The sequence below is a fragment of the Ornithorhynchus anatinus genome, chromosome 3 (genome assembly GCF_004115215.2).
Source record: "Ornithorhynchus anatinus isolate Pmale09 chromosome 3, mOrnAna1.pri.v4, whole genome shotgun sequence".
Taxonomy (NCBI): Eukaryota; Metazoa; Chordata; class Mammalia; order Monotremata; family Ornithorhynchidae; genus Ornithorhynchus; species Ornithorhynchus anatinus.
In genome coordinates this window covers 81,023,696-81,040,520 of record NC_041730.1, presented here as the reverse complement: position 1 = coordinate 81,040,520, position 16,825 = coordinate 81,023,696, and the positions used below count along the sequence as shown (strand labels likewise).

Below are 16,825 nucleotides of genomic sequence, written 5' to 3'. Positions count from 1 at the left end.
TTTGACAGGATCTTGGTGTCAGTAGGTCAGAAGTAGGGAACATTCTATTTTCATGAGCTCAGTGAGCAAGTGTGAGAGCAATTCTCTGCCAATGACACACACTGATGGATATAATCACACCAACTGCTGGTTGTTAAGGCATTTGTCTCCTACCGTAATCACCATTACTTTGTAATCAAACTTTTGGAATCCAGGCCTAGAATCTCTGCTCCAGGGGACACTTTTTTTATTGTGTGGCAGAATCCAGCAAAGTGCTGCTAGGTTGTGGGAGGGGGCAGCCCTGATGTCGAAAGCCCTAAAAACTGTTAATTCCCAGCTCCAATTAGCCATAGCTGTGCCTCAAGTGATCTCATTAGTTAGTACCCTGGGAGGAACACCAGTGAATTTGGTTTGTTCTTAATTGAGGGGAGTATTAGAGAAGAAATGGCAGTTCAGTAGAGCTTTGAACAGGGAAAGGTGGGGGTGGTGTTGGTTAGATTATTCCAGTTTGAGTCTGGGGGTTTACAGGAGGAGTAAAAATCAGTCTTTAGGGAAAGATTGAGTGATAGTTTAGTCTGAGTAGAACATGGAATGTGAATGTGTATTGAGGGGGGTGAATGGGAAAACAGGGAAAAAAACAGGTTAGGAAATCCTTTCTGAAGGTCTTTGATCTAAAAGCAAGGAGTTGGTGTTCAGGGGAAGAGGTGTGGAGAGGCAGGGCTAAGGCTATTGAGGAATTTGGGAGGTTGGTAAGTAGAGTGATACATGGCTACAAAACTTGGATCAGTTCTAGACAATAGTATCCACTTCTTGTCAACTTCCTTAAGTCATCTACCAGCAGTACTTACCATGAACTTACTACTAAATATCTCCAGAAAGAGACATCTGAAATGTAGCCAGTTTGAGGATACAGAAATGCTATTTCAATTGTCACAACGCTGCTGGAATGGACAGAGCAGCAAAAGGATAACAGAAAATAGCTCTTTGGTCTAAAGGGTAAGTAGCTATCTATCCAGTGAATTGGTGGCCCACTTTATTACTGGCAGGACCAAGGGGTTTCTTGAATAATACATTAGTACTGTTTGTAAGGAGATTAATTCCCACTTATGCATTTGTCCAGCATGGTACAGTAATGTTTATTGTCTGCCTCCTTTGTGCAAAACACTGATTTGAGCACCTACCATATGCCCAGCACCTTCCTGGTTGCCCATTATGTGGAGGGAATGGTGCCAGACACGTACCACAGAAGGAGTGGAGTGTTGGGTGTCTGCCATGGGTGGAACATGGTATCAGACCCCTACCTGAGGTAGAAGAGTTAATCATTTGAGTGTTTACTGTATGCAGAGCACTGTATTAAGTGCTTGGGAGAGTACAATATAACAGACATTCCCTGCCCATAACACTCCTTCATTTGGGAGGAATATATTATTGTGGAGGAATGCAGCATTGAGCATTTGGGAAACTTCCAATAAAAATAGAAGATAGAGTTCCTATCCTCCAGGAGCTTCTAATTGAGTACTTGGGCATTGTAGATTGGACTGGCAGTTCATCTACTGATGTTTTCATACACCTGAGCCACTTCAGAATGTTCAGGCAGAGACTCAATGATTTGAATAATGATCCCCTCTGAAGAGGAGGCCCTATCGAAGAGAAAGGTATGTTGCTCCCATCTGCCGTACCCAGGATCTGGTCAGGTCTGGCATAATGGCTCCCAAATGAGTGACCAGTTCCTATTCGGGGCAGGGGATGAATCCATGTTGAAGGGATGGGGCTGGACAGAATAACTATCCTCTATAGTACTGGTCTGGTGTCACCCAGGGATGGGTTCATTTGGGAATCTGTGGTATTTGTTAAGCACTTACAACGTGCCAATGCCAATTGCCAATGTGCCAGACTTTGTTCTAAGCACTGCGGTGGATACAAGCAAATCAGGTTGGGCACAATCTCTGTCTCATGTAAGGTTCACAGTCTCAATCCCCATTTTCTAAATGAGGTAACTGAGGCACAGAGAAGTGAGGTGAGTTGCTCAAGGTCACACAGCAGACAAGGGGATTAGAATCTATGGCCTTCTGACTTCCAGGCCCATGCTCTGTTCATTAAGCCACACTGCCTCTGGAATGTTTGTGCATTTGGGTTTTCCCCAGAGGACATTAAGCTGCTCAGGGGCTAATGCTGCACCTTGTTCTTCTTTTGTAATTTGATTCAAGCCTCTGCTCACTAGAAGCTTAGTGGTATCACTGACTGGTAGGCAGTTTACAATAGGTTTCTCTGTTCTTAAATGGAGTAGTTGACTTATTTTTTGCAAAGCCCTGGGAACATGGGCTGTGTTTTTTATATGTATGAAATCATTTTCACCTAATGGAATATCTTGTTCCCATAGTGCCTTCACATCAGTCATGCCACTTTTTCCTCACCAACTTGGAAGGTTGGAAGAGGCCGAGACTAGTCTGCCAATTTTATAGATGAGGAAATTGAGATCCAAAGATGTAAAGTGACTTGCACAAGGTCACACGATAGGCCAGTGGAAGATCTGGGAGTAGAAGTCTCCTTACTTCCAGTCCCCTACTCTATGCAAAGCACTGTAGTAAGTGCTAGAAAAACTGTAGGTAAGAATAAGGGCCTGTACCTGCCTCCCACTGTGCTCTAAGAACAATCTAAGAGTAAAAGAAAGCAGAGTAGAAATGGATACACCAACGAAAAGGAAACAAAAACACAGCACAGCATAAAAGATGAAAGTGATACAGCAAGAGCAATAGGATACTGAAACTGAAGAACAGAATTTGTGGCTCAGATTTCAGTTTGCTTTGAAGCTTTGTGAAAGTTAAATCTACAGAAAATATTAATTTGGAGGTGATACAATCCTAGGGTAAATGAAAGTGAAGTGACGGCTGTTTTTTATCTTAAAGAATCACATATTTCCCAGGAGCACAGAATAAAGCTATCATCCAGCAACTAATTAAAGCAAAACAACAACAAAACTACTATGGCAAACTAAAGGCATGTTAGAAGACTCGAAATCAGACACAGCTATGTAACAGATGCAAATCCAGTATTCTCCATGTTGAAAATGCAGGTTGAGTGATAAAAATTGATAGGTTTTTTTCCCCTAGTCATACAACAGATTATGCTGCTGCCCTTATGGTTCCTCCATTCACCCATCCAGGTTAAGCATTTCTCAAATTTTGCTGGCTTAATAAAATTCTAGAACAGAATGAGGCAGCTTCTCCTCTTCCACAGAACAAGTGAGGAGTGATAAATCACTGTGAGCTTCCTAGATACTGCCAACTAGAAAAGATCACTACTTGTGAAATATGTGGACAACCACTCTCCCCACACTCGAAACCCTCCTGAAATCACATCTCCTTCAAAAGGCTTTCCCTGACAAAGCCCTCATTTTCCCCAATCTGCCTTCCTGTCTGTCACCTACGCTCTCGGCTGTGTAATCCTTAAGTACTTTGATATTCACTTATTTTCAATCAGTCAATTGTATTAATTGAGCGCTTTCTGTGAGTAGAGCACTGTACTTATTCTGGGAATAAAATGAAACCCAGTTGGTAGACACAATCCCTGATCACAATGAACTTATAGTCTAGAGGGGGAGACAGATATTAATACAAATAAATTATGGGTATTTACGAAAGTGCTGTGGGGCTGAGGGAGGGATGGATGAAGGGATCAAGTGCAAGAGTGATTGAGAAGGAAGTGCGATAGAGGAAATGAGGGTCTATTTGGGGAAGGCCTCTTGAGGGAAATATGCCATCAGTAAGATTTTGAAGGTGGGAAGAGTGATTGTCGGATATGAAGAGGGAGGACTTTCCAGGCCAGAGGCAGAACATCAGTGAGATAGATGAGAATGAAGTTCAATGAGTAGGCTGGCATTAGAGGAGAATAATGTGTGGGCTGGGTCATAGTAAGAGAGCAGCGAGGTAAGGAAGGAGGAAGTAAGGTGGTTGAATACTTTAAAGTTGATGGTAAGGTGTTTCTGTTTGATGCTGAAGTGGATGGATGACCACTTGAGGTTCTTGAGCAGTGGATAAACACGGGCTGAACGTTCTGTAGAAAAATGATCTAGGCAGCAGAGTGAACTGTGGACTGGAGTGTGTAGAGACAGGAGGCTGGGAGGTCAACAAGGAGGCTGATAAAGTAATCAAGGAGGGATTAGGTAGGATTGGATTAATGAGGTAGATGGATTGAGAGGAAAGCATGGATTTTAGTGAAGTTGTGAGGTTGAACCAGTAGGATTTAGTGTCAGATTGAATACGTGGCTTGAATGAGAGAGGTGATTTGAGGATAATGCCCACGTTAAGGGCTTCTGAAGCAGGAAGCTTGGTGGTGCTGGCAACAATGATGGGACAGTCAGGGGAAATAGAGGGTTAGGGTGGGAATGTAAGGAGTTCTGTTTTGGACATGTTAAGTTTGAGGTGTCACTGGGATGGAATCTGATGGAGTCTCCCATCAGATATGATGAATGAATCTCCGTCCTGAAGTTTCAAGATGGCGGATCTGATCAGAGGAGTTGATGGTAGTGCTAGAGGCTTGTGGAGTGTCACTTGTAATCCCTCCTTCCTACCAGTCATGTTCCTTTTCAACTTTTTCTCATATGGTTTCTACCTTTTTTCCTGATTTGCTGTGTTTTAGTGCCATTCACTTGAATTATCCCAATTCCAAATGACAAACTGTTGCAATAATGTTGCATTGTCATAAGGATTAATAACACGGAGAGCACAGATGGGTGTCATAGATTGCCAACTTCCCCATCAGGGATATTTTCTTTTACTTCTTTTATGTTTCCAAGTGCCAGTAGGCACTTGATAAACACTAATGAATATGAAGAAGCATTTATTAAGCACTTGTTTTGTGACATGCACTATGTTAAGTGCTGTGGTTGTTACAAATTAATCTGACTAGACGGTTTCTGTCCCACATAAGGCTAACACTCTAAGAAGTAGCCGGAGCTGGTTTCTTATCCCCATTTACCAGAAGAGGAAACTGAAGGGAAAACATATTAAATGATCTGCCCGAGGTTACATAGGCTAGTGGCAAAGCTGGATCGTAGGTTTCCTGACTCCCAGCTTCTTCCCAACAGTGGATGGAGTTATCTATTTAGATGGCGAGAATGGCTTTTAGTGCAAACTGCACATCTTTTCAAGGACCTTAAAGATTTTCAGAAGTCCAAATCAGGAGTGAAAACATCAACTCCATTAGTGACTTTCCAGTTGAATGAATTATGGTATTAAACCCTTTTCTGGTCCCCAGTGTCCTGAAAGTGTGAACTGGTCAGCTAATTCAGCTGCTGTGGTTTGGCTGTCCAATAGTGCAAGATTTTACTGGTCTGCCTCCTGTCCAATACTTTTAAGTGATTACTATGTGTAAAACACTGTTCTAAGCACTGTGGTAGTTACAAGATAATCGGATTAAACATAGTCCCTGTCACATGTGGAACTCACAGTCTAAGTAGGAGGGATAACATGTTTTTAATCCCCATTTTACAGATGAGGAAACTGTGGCACAGAGATATTAAATATCTTGCCCCAGGTCACACAGTAGCAAGTGGCAGAGTAGGGATTAGGAGCCAGGTTCCCTAATTCCCAGGTTGTAAAATGCTTTTCATTTCACAGAGTTGCCCTCATGAACATTCTAGAAATTAGAATGTATATAAACTATATTTGGGGGGTTTCTACCCTCAAAATGTTCCCGATGTGGCCCCACACAAACAGAACACTGTAAAAGGTGAAAACCACATTTCTCCCAAGTTCAAAGACCTACCACCACCTCCTTTATAATGTTTGAAAAACATTTCACTTACAGTTCTGCCTGCGAGCCCTCCGTTTCCTTCCTCCTGGATTCTATTTAGACGATTGGCAATATTGTCAAGAAAGAAAAGACCGGTCTCCTTTCATTCATCTCCAATGGATTCCTGCTTTTCCATTATGTGATTTCGAGATCTTTTTTCTTTCACTCACTCTTTTTCGGTGACTATGGAAGATGAGATTACTCTTGACGTCTTCTGTATCCTGTTACGCTTCCAGAGCTTCTTGCTCAGTCCTCTTGTGAGCATAGCTCCTTCAGTGGACGAGACAGAAAATGGCACACAAAACCGGATAATTTTCCAGCTTCTACAGATGAAAACCTGGGCTTTACTTCCATAAAATTCTTAGGAAATATTTTCATTGTCTTATGGGGGATATTTGCTTTGAGATATGAGAGTGAGTACAGGGATGGAGCCTTTTAAGACTGTGTGAAAACACTTAAGAGTTTGGACTTTTTTCTCACTGGAAAATCAAGCATTAAAAGGTCCCATTTAATCTTTGATGTTCAGGCCAGCATTTTATTTTAAAATATTTTTCTTTATCTGTAGCCAATAAATGCTGAACAAATAAAAGATACAATTTTAAAGATTAAGTGGTGCATATCTGATTGAATATCCAATAAACAAGATATTCCATTTCCCTGAAAATCAGACTTCCCTTCTGGAAAAGGCAGATAATTAGAGTTCCAAATGTATTTTGTTACTTGGCTTTTTTTGTTTCATTTCTTTCATCTACATTAATTTGGTTTTCTTTTGACAGGTAAGTTGAATCTTCATGCCAGAAACTTATTGAGTGTTCTGGACATGTGGCTGAAAAATAAGAATTCTAACCTTCAGGGAAGCTAATTGGGATCAATTACATGTTCAAGGCCAAAGGGGTAGAGAGAACAACCTAACAGTTTTTTTAATGGCACTTACTATGTGCTGCGCACTGTACTAAGCTCTGGGGTAGATAGAAGTTAGAGGTTGGACGCAGGCCCTGACCCATGTAGGCCTCACAGTTTTGCTATTTTACAGATGAGGTAACTGAGGCACAGAGAAGTGAAGTGACTTGCCCAAGCTCACACAGCAGAGGAGTGACAGAGCTGGGATTAGAACCCAGGTCCTTCTGACTCCCGTGTCCATGCTCTATCCATTAAGCAATGCTGCTTCTCAAAATTAGTGAAAAGAAAATGGGATTAACATTTCAGCAAATTGAATCCAGGCCTCTACTTTGGAGGGGGAGATGCAATAGACCGAGAGGGTTGGCTGGACCACAGGGGTGGTCATGCATTCCTACAGTATGGCCTGGGGCAGAGGGGCTACTGGCTAACTGTCCCCTTGTCACTTCTCTCTGAGGCCTTTGAGGCAGGAAATATTTTAAATTTCAAAACCTGAGTGGAAAGCTGGCAGCATCAATCAATCGTATTGTGTGCTTACTATAGCACTATACTAAGACTTGGGACAGTACAATATAACAGAGTTGGTAGACATATTCCCTGCATCAGATATGACAGCATATCTGTAGAAATCCCATGGAAATTGGCGGGGCCAAAGTATTGATCTCAATAAATGGCTAAGATGCAGCAGCTTAGATAAATAAATCAGTGGTATTTATTGTGTGCTACTAGGCCCAGAGCACTATACTAAGTACTTGGGAGAGTACAGTACAACAAAATTAGCAGAAATGTTCCCTGGCCATAATGAACTTACAATCTAGAGGGGGAGACAGACATTATTATAAATGAATAATTTATAACAATTTAAAGATATGTACAAAATCAGTTGTATTTTTTGAGCACTTAATGTGTGCAGAGCACTGTATTAAGTGCTTGGGAGAGTCCAATACAACAGAGTTAGCAGACACATTCTCTGCCCACAATGAACTCACATTCTAGAGGGGGAGATATACATTAATATAAATGAATAATTTAGAACATATAATGTCAAGATATGCACGAAAGGGTTGTGGATCTGGGGGTGGGGCAAATATCAAGTGTCCCAAGATCACAGATCCCACTGCATAGCCAATGCAGAAAGGAGAGAGAGCAAGAGTCAAAAGCAAATTTGGAGGAAATGTGACCTTAGTTGATCATAAAGTCATTGTTATAGATAATAATAATAATGTTGGTATTTGTTAAGCACTTACTATGTGCAGAGCACCGTTCTAAGCACTGGGGTAGATACACAGTAATCAGGTTGTCCCATGTGAGACTCACAGTTAATCCCCATTTTACAGAGGAGAGAACTGAGGCACAGAGAAGTGAAGTAACTTACCCACAGTCAACACAGCTGACAAGTAGCATAGTCGGGATTCGAACCCATGAACTATGACTCCCAAGCCCGGACTCTTTCCATTGAGCCACTCTGCTTCTCTGAATGGAATGGTCTGAGAGAAACTGTGGGAATGATGGCCTCTCACCAAGGAAACACACGGACCACCAAGATCTTCATTGGTAACTCAGACCCAAATGCTGACTCAAAGTTCTGTTACCTATGCAGCACAGAGTCCAATGATATGTGGCTGAGAGAAGCAGTGTGGCTTAGTGGAATGAGCACTGGCTTGGGAGTCAGAGGTCATGGGTTCTAATCTTGGCTCCGCCACTTATCAGCTGTGTGACTTTGGGCAAGGCACTTAACTTCTCTGTGCCTCAGCTACCGCATCTGTAAAATGGGGATTAAGACAGAGCCCCGCGTAGGACAACCTGATTACCTCGGATCTCCAGTGCTTAGAACAGTGCTTGGCACATAGTAAGGGCTTAACTAATACCATCATCATCATCATTATTATTAATGCAGTGACAGGCAAGTAGACAAGGAAGTTGAAAAGTGAACCAAGAAGGCCAACATTTCCATTCAGAGACCATTAAACAGAATACAGCTGCAACATAGTTTTAAGTTCCAGATCATACTAACAGTCTACAGAGATTTTTATGCTCTCCGATCTTCTCTATGGCCATTATACTTCTATGCACCAAATACGTCATGTTTGGCACCTTAAGGAAATCTCAGCATCACTGACCTGCTACATTCAACATCAAGGGCCAACGCAGTATCACAAACAACGAAGTTGTAGAGAATTCCTCATAGGGAGTGGTTAATGAAAAACTCTCCATACAGGACATGATCCTTGCTTACATGCTGCAGCAATCTTCCCCCAATCTTATGTGGGGGCTTGGGTCCCACGGCATTTGGGATGATGAGGATGGCTGACCCGGCTTTCAGTGGACCACCTGGGGAGGCTGTTGGCTTGGAAATTTCTGCCACTCTTTGACAAGCTTGGGGAAGCCACGGTGTGGCTGGATGTTGGAGACTAGGGGTTCAGATCCAATGTTCCATTATTCATTCAATAGTATTTATTGAGTGCTTACTATGTGCAGAGCACTGTACTAAGCGCTTGGAATGAACAAGTCATAAGTCACAAGTCATACTCCATTAGCCCGGCAACCCCTGGACTCCTTGTTAAAGGAGCCGCGGAATAACGCTGCGGATTTATGTAGAGTTGTCTCAGCTCTCGGCATCATTGCTATGGTGGCCTTGTGGGCAGGGAATGTGTCTGTTGTTATATTGTACTCTTCCAAGCGCTTAGTGCTCTCCACACAGTAAGCACTCAATAAATACAATTGACTGACTGAAATATTAAGGATGTTTGGAAGGGGATTTGCTTTCACACTGGGTGAGGTGTGGCTGTGGTGCATAGCGGAAGGACAAGCAGAAAAGGGAAATGGATGTGGGAGAAGCCAGGCTCTGGGTTGAGAAGCTCAGCAAGGAATCTTGAGAATCTTTTCGTGGGGCTTTGGGTTCAGTAGGTAAATGTTTTCCATGTGGTACAGTTCTGGATGAGGGACTTTTGCAAGAATCTAGATCATATTAAGCAAATTTTAAGAAGCCAAACCCATCTAATCGCTGTCCCCTGTGAAGAAAGTGCACATAAATAATCAAATAAAAGGGGTTCCACCCTGGGACAGTGCTTGAAGCTCTAACAAGCCCCTTCCTTCACATCTACAACTTTAAGTGTAGTGCGTGAAATTCACATCTCATCAAAAATTGTACCTTGATCTCATTTATCTCACCACCTACTCCTCACCCACATCCTCCCTCTTGCCTGGAATGCCCTCCCTCTTCAAATCTGCCAGACAATTATCCTCCTCATCTTCAAAGCCTTATCGAAGGCACCTTTCCTCCAAGAGGCTTTCCCCGATTAAACCCTCTTTCTTCTCTCACTCCCCTCTGCATCACCCTGACTTGTTCCTGCTCCCAGCCCCACAGCACTTACATACATATTCTGTAATTATAGTGATGTCTGCTTCCCCTTCTAGACTGTAACCTTGTTGTGGGCAGGGAATGTGTCTGTTTCTTATATTGTACTCTTCCATGTGCTTAGTGCAGTGTTCTGCACAGAGTAAGCACTCAATAAATATGGTTGAATGAATGAAATCCCTTCCTTTATTTCATTCAAACTTCCAGAGGCAACAGAGAGGAGAGGCAGAAAACTCTGGTTTTGCAGATCCTTCACAAGCTAGGTCTGCCTCAGCTCCAGAAGGGAATTTCTCCCAGTGTCTGTTGCTGTTGAATTCACAGTTAGACCAACTGCTGCTAAAATGTTGGAGAGAAATTATCAGAAGGTACAAAAAGGAGAGGGAAGGGTTGTGGTTGTTAGAAGTCTCCGGTCTGCACTCACCCCCAGTTACTCGGGGGTTCTTAACACTTGGGCTTTTATGGACTCAATCTTGTACCCTCTACGATTGCTCACTTCAATTATTTTTAATGTTACTATTATCCTTATTGCTAACATTTATTGAGTGTCTATCTCAAGCATAGAGCACTCTTATAAACACTTGGGAGTATATGTAATGCATGTAAATTGAAGACCATCCCTGTCCACAAGGAGTTTGCAATCCATGAGGGGAGTTAAGCAGAGAAAAATAACTATCTTACCCACTACCTCCCTCCCCTCATCAGTCCAGAACCAGAAAAGTTTAGTGCTGGGAAACAGGATGGACTTAGAAAGATCATGGGACTGGGAGTTAAAAGACCTGGGTTCTAATCTTGGCTCCATCACTTCCCTGCTGCGTGACCTTGCACAAGTCATTTAACTTTTCTGTGCCTCAGTTTCCTCAACTGCAAAATGGAGATTCAATATCTGTTCTTCCTCCTACCTAGACTAAGTCCCATGTGGGACAGGTACAATGTCCAACTCAGTTACCTGGTATTCCCCTCAAAACTTAGTATAATGTTTGGCACAATAATACAAACTTAACATACCATAGGTAATAGTGTACTTATGGAACATTATTTATATAATGATAATGCAGTTTTAATAATCTAATCTATTGAGCACATCCTGTGTGCAGAGTAGTAGCTAATCAGTGGTGAGTAGGTTAGTACAGTCTGGGAGAATCTCAATCAGTCCTTCATTAAGAATATTCCAACTTCTGAAATTTCTTCAAATCTCTACCTAACCATCCCAGTTTTTCAAGTATGTTTTTAAACCTATGAATGTTTGTGCCGCAGTTGTCTTACTGAGATCTTTTGCTGTATTTTGCACAGATTGACTCTTCCTCCTGTTGACAACCATTTTGTCCTGGAAAAGGAGAATGGATGGAATTAGGTCCTTTTCTCTGAAAGAGTGCCTGTTCAGCCTGAAGAAGAAATCTATGTGCTTCGTGGACTGCTGAACTTGGGTGGTGAGTGGTCTTAAGAATTAAGTGGAAATTCTAGTATGTGCTGAAAAGTGGTTCATCTTCCAAAGGAGCCAAAGAGAGGGAAATTCCACCCTGTTTGAACTATTGCACTGATTCATTGTTCTTTCAAGGAGTTAAATTGGGGAAACTTTTTTTCCCCAAAAGACACCTTCTTCGTATTAACAAACTATTGTTTGGGACTAAGCTGTGTTGCGGATGACTTTGAGGTCCCACCCTGTGTTTTAGGAACCAACTAGCTTGCTGTGAGCCTTGGCAAGATTTCATGTAATTTCGTGTCTCTCCATTTTGCACCACAAAATTGAAATGCGGTTGAATGTTTGTTTTCATAATTTCCACCCTCCAGTTCTTTCTCATACGATTGGAGTCCTTTTTATTAGCAGGAAGTTAGGCTGTCCTCCAGGAAATGTTAGCTATTTTGCCCACAAGAAACTTTCAGAAGATGACATACTGACTTAACCCACTTAAATAGGCCCCCAGAAGGGGATAGGGGAGCTTAGCAGGTCAGAACCGGGAAGTGAATCGTTTCTTTGCTCCATTTGAAAACTCACTTTGGATTGGCTTTTAAAAGACTCTTGGTGATGGCAGTGGTGCCTCTTTCATCCTTGAGCTTCAGAACTTCAGAGTTTTCATGATTTCAGAGATGGAGGCTACAGGATGGCCAGACCGTTCCAGGAAGCAAGTTGCTGTGCCACTGATGTTGTGTCATATTTATGGTTTATTATCTGGTTTGATGGGTGCAGATTTGGGCCAAACCATGAAAATGGAGACCGTTAGGGAAATTACACAGTGTTCATCCAGCCCGGTCACTCGGCTGGAGCTGGTGGTGCTAACTAATGTGTGTGCGTTGCCCTTCTTGGCATTCACCCTCGTGGTACAGGATGAGATTTCTTACACTCCTATGGTTTCCTCCAATAAGAACAAAGAAGCATCTGCCCCCCATGCAGATCTGCCTAAAGGCCAAAGCCAGTGAGGAAACAAGCCACATCTTGGGAATAATTTAACCCCATTTCCCTCAGGTATTTGTTTTGTTTTATTGTCTTTATGCAGATTTATGGGTTCCCTTTACTCATTCTCCATACTCTTGTTGCCAATCGTATCTATGTTTTTCCTCCCATTCCCACTGTACATATACTATCTATTTCTGTCTCCCCTATTAGATTGGATGCTCCTTGTGGTCAAGGACCACATCCTAGTCTCCCAAGCACTCAGCACAGTTATTCCTCTCCCCTTCTCCTGTACTCTCCCTATCATAATCTCTGTTTTTCTTTCCTTCTCTTGGTTCCCCAGCCTGTCCCATTTGGACATCTCGAAAATGTGGCCAAAATGTGCTCATCTTAAGGTGCTGCACTGGGAAATAAGCAGCGTCAAAAGAACCCTTTGCTTTTTGGTAAGTCATTCTGAAAAGATTTCAAAACATTTGAATTAACACTGCTGATTTCTTCCTGATATTGACCAGATTTAGGCAATTTTGCAGATGAACAGGTCATCTTTCAGCTATATAAAGTGGACTTCCAGGGCAGGAGAGAGTAAATTACTGATTTAGTGTAATCTCCTGAGGTCCTGAAAGAGTTAATGCTTTTACAAATGCACAATTGGCTCCTAGACAGTAGCCTAGGGGTCAGAAGGCCAAGCAGATTATAATAATTTGGCAGCATCTGCTCAGTGAATTCGGTTACTCTTTCTCGGAGTCCTTCTGGCACATTTCATTAATGAAAATACACTTATTTGGATCTGGCTCCAAAGACAATTAAAGGAGAATCATCATCTGTCTTTTAGCCCCAGCTTAGTAGGATTGAATTCATTAACCCAAAGTTCAAAATCCATGCATAGAGTTGTATCCAAGTGAATAAAAAGGTTTGTGAGCAGTAACAAATGTTTTGTTTACAAAAAGAAATGTTTATTACCCATACAAATACCTTGATTACAGTATCAGCTTCTTTGCTGACCTCCCTGGCTCCTCTGTCTTCCCACTCCAAATCCGATTTCACTCTGCTGCCTGGATCTTTTTCTTTAAAAACGAACAGTCCACGTTTCCCCACTCAAGAACCTCCAGGGGTTGCCCATCCACCTCTGTACCAAACAGAAACTCCTCACTGTTCACTTAAAAGCACTAAATAATCTTGCCCCAGCCAACCTCACTTCGCTGCTCTCCTACTACATCCCAACCTGCACACTTTGCTCCTCTAATGCCAACCTACTTACTGTAACTTGGTCTCATCTGTCTCACCACTGACCTCTCTCCCATGTCCTGCGTCTGGACTGTAACGCCCTCCCTCTTCATATCTGACAGACTGTTGCTTTCCTCCTCTTCAAAATCTTATTGAAGGCACATCTCCAAGAGGTCTTCCCTGACTAAGCCTTCACTTTCTCTTCTACTTCCTTCTGAATCACCCTTGTATTTGGATTTACTTCCTTTTTTCACTGCTCTCTTAGCCCCACATTACTTAAGTACACATCTGTAATTTATATTACTGTCTGTTTCCCACTTGAGACTGTAAGCTCATTGTGGACACGGAATGTGATATTGTTATAGTGTACTCTCCCAAGTGCTTCATACAGTGCTTCCAATGTAGTAAGCACTCAATAAATATGAATGATGTATTGGGTCACTTTACCATTTAATCACTCTAAGTCAAGTTCTTTCAACAGATATGCACACAGTGTTGTGACTGAAATCTGTAGCTGTGTCTTGGTCGAGACTTTCCTGTCTCTGATCACTTGCTTCCCCTTCTCCCTACCTACAACTTACCATTCAAATCCTCCAGACCACCCTACTCTTCATCTTCAAAGCCCTCCTAAAATCACACTTGCTCGAAGAAGTTTTCCCCATTTAATTTTCACTACTTCTGGGTAAATTATACCCAAAGCCATACTTAACACTTTTGGCATATTTTTTTCATTGACATATTCCACATATTTACACATTACTTTTCCATACCCGTGCTGTTGCCAAGCTCTATAATTTTCCTCTCGCTTCCACTGTGTATATATATTATCTGTCTGCCTGTCTTCTCTTCTGAGATTGTAAACTCTTCATGGGAAGGGAGTATATATTTAGCTTCTGTTGTTCTCTTCCAAATGCCTAGTGCAGTACTCTGCACAGAGGATCTCAGTACTATTGAATGAATGAACAGATTTACAGGGCATATTACATATTATTCAAGGTTTCATTTTGATCATTCCTAGAATACTTTCATGGCCTAATGCCTTAATAGAGTGAGAAGGGTCTGCTTTGCCAATAGTATCATTAAGGTGGTTTCCCAGTAGGTTTTATCATTTAGGTTTGTCTGGGGCTTAATTTATGAACCCCTGCCTTTGAAGATATGTGCGAATTACCAGTTTGACTACCTTTCCGGTCTGAAACCCTAAACAAGGTCATGTGAATTTATCTTATTAAATACAGTTAGTACAGACTACAGCAATTCTCAGGGTTGCACCTGGAGAGTTTCCAGTACTCTGCCATTCTCAACTATGGGAGGAAGAGTCAAGTAGAAGCATATCCATTCCATTCCTAGCTTGGGCAGTGGCTAGCGGGTGGAAGGCAATCTGCTACAAGTCAAAACTCACCCGTGCTGGACAGCAGCGGCATGGGAGAGTGTCGAGGTCAGAAACTCGAGTTTACTGCGTGGAAGGCAGAAATGGTAAACTACTTCTGTATTTTTACCAAGTAAACTCTATGGATACACTACCAGAACGATTGCAGATGGAGGTGGGGTTTTCTGGGAGAGATGTGTCCATGGTGTCGCAGTGGGTCAGACACAAGTTGACAGCATAAGAAAACAAATTACAGAGTTGCTTTGGGATATTCCAAATCTTCCACTAGATTGTAAATTCCTTTAGGGCAGAGAGTGGTTCTACTAACTGTGTTGTATTCTGCTGAGCACTTTACGGCAGTGCTCTCTTATAGTAAAAAAGAGCTCAGTAAATATTGTTGGTTTTTATAGTTGTTCGAAAACAGATAATTGCATTGGATTAGGTTTTAAAAATGAATTGCTAACCTGCTTGTGGAATATTAAATTTATAAGGCATTCATAAATTCAAAACATTAATTTTTACCTAAAAATGCCTGTCCAATCTAGTTATATTTAATTGTCTTCAATATTTGAAGATTAAAATGGTGAATTCTGATCTTGGGTTGGAATGTTGCTGAGGAGGTCATTGTGAAAGTAACTGTTCTGACCATTTTTGCCCACAGATTGACCTTCTTTGCTGGACAGATTGCTTTTTGTGGTGTTGGCCTATATTTTCAATTTGATCTACATGAAGCTTCTGCTCAGAGTCCCCCCTACTTGGATAATAACTGCATAAATAATATAAGTTGAGTGCCCACTGCATCCAACAGCCTGTCCTAAGTACTTGGGAAGTATAAAACAAAGAAGTAATGTGTTCTTTGCCCATAGGCTCTTCAGTGAGCAAGACCGACATAGTATTTACCAATAGAGTGGTCAGAATAAATAACTGAATGCAACTGAGTATATATTAAAGTGCTGAGGATTAGGTATAATTTCACAAGAGCTAGAGTTAGCTGATGGGTTTATTTGTCTTTGGGGGTTGAGAGCTAGTCAGGGAGGACTTAAAGGAGGAGGTGAGATTTTAGAAAGGCAGCAGCTGTTGACTAAATGATTTCCAAGCTGAAGGCACAGGTGATGGAGGAAAGGGAAGTTGAGGGAGGAGTACGATTAGGTTCAGTTTGGAAGGAAGAAAGTAAATGAGCTGAGAAATAGTGGGTGAAGAGGGCAGATGGAGATTGTACTCTCCCAAGTATTTTGTTCAGTGCTCTACTCAGAATAAATGGTCATGAAATACCATTCATTGATTGAATGGTGGAAATTGTAAGTAGTTTTGGTTTTCTTTCTTCCTCTCTGAGAACCTCTTCCTTTCCCTCTTATCCCCTTTCCCTGACTAATTAAGAAAGATGGTACTGCTATATTATGGATTGAGCAGGGGGCTGGGAGGATGGGTTCCTGCCACTGTCACTCTAGCTGTAGATTTTGATTCTCACCCAGGAGGAGAGTGGCTTTCTTTACCAGAAATAATACATTCATTGCCCTAGCCTTGATGTTGCGAGTGGTTAGAGGGAATATTCATCAAGTTGTCCTCGACCTTGTACCTGCGTCATTTAAACAGAGTCAATCTCTCTTTCGCTGTTATACCGAGCAAAGAAAACACCGGACATTCCTGACCTCATTTGAAATACCTGACTCTTAAGCTCTACAGAGGAAATTACAGGATAGGGGTTAGAAGGACATGAAATATATGAGCTTTTATAACTACCTCCAACAAATAGAACATAATGGAGTAAATGGCAACTTGGGCTATTGAAAAAAATTGCCTTAAGGTGATATAAAATCCT

The 16,825-nt window shown here is 41.9% G+C and overlaps 1 long non-coding RNA gene and 1 other non-coding gene across 2 annotated transcripts; both read left to right on the top strand.

The window, feature by feature from the left end:
- Positions 1-460: 460 nt before the first annotated feature.
- Positions 461-16,254, top strand: LOC114810296. The gene is made up of 4 exons (XR_003758010.2): positions 461-975; positions 11,318-11,454; positions 12,760-12,859; positions 15,668-16,254. It is a non-coding gene; the product is annotated as an uncharacterized LOC114810296 (long non-coding RNA).
- On the top strand, positions 14,892-15,029 carry LOC114810494. Its single transcript, XR_003758193.1, has one exon. It is a non-coding gene; the product is annotated as a small nucleolar RNA SNORA7 (small nucleolar RNA).
- Positions 16,255-16,825: the final 571 nt, after the last annotated feature.